Genomic DNA, 3693 nt, shown 5'->3' on the forward strand with positions numbered 1-3693 from the left:
TCGACCTCCACATGGATTTTAGTTGATTGATTTTGTTTTGTCTTCAGTGGGCGGAATCCATTTATATATTAAATCGCCTAAAGCTTGTATTCTTGCATTTTTGTCTTTATTTTCTCTATTTACTAATTTTGCTTGTGGTGATATCTTCTCTTTTATTTAATGTGACTCAGTATTTTTTGCCATCAAATACTCCTCAAGAATTGCATTGTCTCTTAGTGCCATTAATTATTAAATAATTAATTAATTAAATATCCACACCTATCCAAGAGAATCCTATATATCCACACCTACCACAGGACACTTACAGCACTACATTGGGAACATCTCACATGAACGGTATGCCAATCCGGGAGGATTCTTGTGGGTAACAGATTATAAACACTGAGTGATCAATCGAATTAATTTCAGCTTCAGCCTTTAATTAATTAAGGAGATTAATTGCAACCTCAACCTCCTGAATAACTAATTCAATAAAAAACAAATCAATTAATTAGTCATTTAGTTAAGTCAGTAGTCAAGAATGTGTACAGTTGAGTGTGCATTAGACAGCCACTTGTGACAGCCTCTTTCGTAAAGCTACAAATGCAGTTTCAGTATAAGTTGTAAGGAAAAGAAGACTTTCCTCGTCCAGAACTGAGAAAGAATTCAGGAAAGGAAAAGAGAACAAGGAAAGAGTCATGGAGAGGAAGTCGCTTGCTCGTACATCATTATTCATCGTGCTGCTCCTCTTTCTCTCCCGTATCTCTCTCTCTCTCTCTCTCTCGTTTAATTACACTGCACCAATTAATGGCACTGATGATGGACTTCTGTGTTCTCTGTTTTGTTTCGCAGAAGAGATGGCGATGCATGTAGATGCAAGAACCTGTGAAACAAGGAGCTCTCGATTCCAAGGTCTATGCATAAACAACGACGACTGCAGTATGATATGCAGGGAGAACGAAGGTTATCAAGGTGGTCACTGCCGAGGGTTCCTCCAGCGACATTGCTACTGCCTGACACCTTGTTGATGTCTTGCTCCTAATATCTAAAGTGCAACGATATAGTATATGATGAATAAATTAAAGTCATCTCCCAACCATGTATCATGCCTGAAGGAAATAGTCGTGGCTTATTGAACTGAACCTAATGGAGAGATTTTCATTGATAATAAGATGATATTTGTTTTACTCCTGTGCATTTTGAAGAATGAATTTATAGTCTTTTAATTTACACCCGTTTGATTTTGTTTATTATATTCGCTAATCTTCTACAACATTTGAATGTTTTTGCTTTCGAAAGCCGCAGAAACAAGTAACGAGATTTTGTTTCAAAACAACAAATTAAATCATGTTTCGAAGACAAAAATAATTTTTCTAATAGAGATGTTATATAATTTATATCATGGTTCTCAAAATTGGATGGTCAGACCGGAAAAACTGGGAACCGGTTCCATTTTTTTTCAAAATTGGATTTTTGACAAACCGCTGACCCAGGCAGTTGAATTGTTTGAACGTTCAAGGATTTTGACCATTTTTTATTTTTTATTAGAATGGGCCGACCGTTCAACTTGGAAAATGGACCCCTGACCGGTTCGTTCTTTTGGTCGGTTTTAAAAACCATGATTCATATATAGATCAGCAATGATATTGAATTAGCAAATGAAAGCATGTTCTTAATACGGGAAATTCAAGTACACAACTGAGGACATATTTTTATTAATTTGTCGTAAGAACCAACTTATTTTCGAACCAGATTTTTCTGAATTGTTTTTGAAACACATTATGATAACGAGTTTGAATAATTTAGTATAGCGGAAAATGCCTAAAAAAAAAAAATACAAACAAAGGGTTCGTCAAAGCTATCCTCTGTGATACCGAAAAACTTGTAACGAATCCACCCGCCAGTATCATGCTAGTGCTATCCCAGTGTCGATTGTATTTATCAAAATTTAGGGTGGGAGGGGGTTGATTCGTCAAAACTATTTAGTTATCATGTCTTTCTCGCAATATAGGTTTGAATTTCAGATTAGTACCTTGTACTTTGTGCCTGATGTGATTTTAGTCTCCAAACTTTAAAATGTGACAATCTAGTATATGCGGTTAATCAGTCATTAAGTAGCATATAAAAGGATGCAAATGCCTTTTGTGTGTCAATATATTTTCTTTATTAACCAATTCTTCACATTGGTTCTAATATGTTGAAGATGACACTGGAAAAGGAAAATATCACTGTGAATGGTACATTGTAACATAAACATAAACATCTTACTGTAACCGCTTTAGCACTTCTCTCTCCTTCCTCCATGCCTCTCTATCATATTGGGATGAGGTAGTTCAAATGGTAGGTTTTCTCATCAACTGCATGCCTACCACCATTGTTCCTGGATCGTCACCATATCAAATGTTGTTTAAATGTCCACCCAACTACTCCATTTTAAAAGTTTCTGGTTGTAGTTGTTGTCCATATCTAATACCATTTAACAAACAAAAATTCACTTATCGCTCTTCTCTTCATGTTTTAATTGGATACAACTTAACCCACAAATGCTATCGATGCCTTAATCCATTCATGGGACGTGTTATCATCAGTCGGGGTGATATTCTTAGTATTGCATTTATTAGCAAGAGTTGGCAAATTCATCAACTTGACATTAATAATGCCTTTATTCATGGTGATTTGCATGGGAATGTTTATATGCATCAACCTCAAGGATGTGAGGATCCTTATCATCTCTCATGCTTGCAAGCTTAATAAAGTCCTCTCTATGGCTTAAAACAGGCCCCTGGTTGAGTTAGGGTTCATGCCCTCCAGTTCAGATTCCTCTCTCTTTATCTATGATCAAGATGGCATAGTTATGTATTTAGTTGTTTATGTTGATGATTTATTGCTCACTAGCAATGATGGTTCCCTATCTGTCTTCATTTATTTCTCACCTTGCTTGTTCTTTTGCTGTTAAAGATCTTGGAGTGCTGTATTATTTCCTTGGTATAAAAGATTTTTCCACTCCAACAGGCTTGCATCTCTCACAAAGAAAACATATATTCAATGGTGTCACCTTCATGGCTCTAAGCTAGTTCCCACTTCTATGTCTGCACATCACTCTCTTTCTAAGCATGATAGACAACCTCTCGATGATCCCTTAGAATATCGTAGCATTAGTGTGAATAAAGCTTCTCAATTTCTTCAACAATCCACTTATCTTCATTTGATGTGAAGCGAATTCTCAGTTACTTGGAAGGACTCCAATTTCGACCTAATAGTGGCTTTACAGTTCATGGTTGTTGTGATGTCGACTGGGCTAATTACCAAGATGATAGAAAATCCATAGGAGGTATGGCAATTTTCCTTGGAATAAATTTGATAAATTACAGGGCTCACAAACAAGCCACTATAGCTCAATCAAGTATAGAAGCGGAGTTCAAAGCACTTGTGAATCTCGCAGCTGAAATCATATGGCTCACCTCTCTCTTGAAAGAACTAAGGGTACCACTCTCCCCTTCAATAGATAATCCCTGACTTGGAAAGAACTAAGGTATGGCAAGTCAGGACTCTTGCAAAGAAGAGTTTCATTCAAAATCATCTATCCAACACTTCTATAGATAATCCCTGACTATCGTTGTTGTGTTTATCTAAAATTCTACCCAAAGTTCATGTTTAAATACAATGAGAATTAATAATTAATAACATCACCGAATTTTACTCCACATTCTTTCC

General features: G+C 36.1%; 1 long non-coding RNA gene across 1 annotated transcript; it reads left to right on the forward strand.

The window, feature by feature from the left end:
• The first annotated feature begins 625 nt into the window (after positions 1–625).
• LOC148865932 (uncharacterized) lies at positions 626–1170 on the forward strand. The gene is made up of 2 exons (XR_016110875.1): positions 626–738; positions 832–1170. It is a non-coding gene; the product is annotated as an uncharacterized LOC148865932 (long non-coding RNA).
• Positions 1171–3693: the final 2523 nt, after the last annotated feature.

Source organism: Nelumbo lutea, chromosome 3 (genome assembly GCF_056320005.1).
Source record: "Nelumbo lutea isolate HS-2025 chromosome 3, American lotus-T2T, whole genome shotgun sequence".
NCBI classification, from domain to species: Eukaryota; Viridiplantae; Streptophyta; class Magnoliopsida; order Proteales; family Nelumbonaceae; genus Nelumbo; species Nelumbo lutea.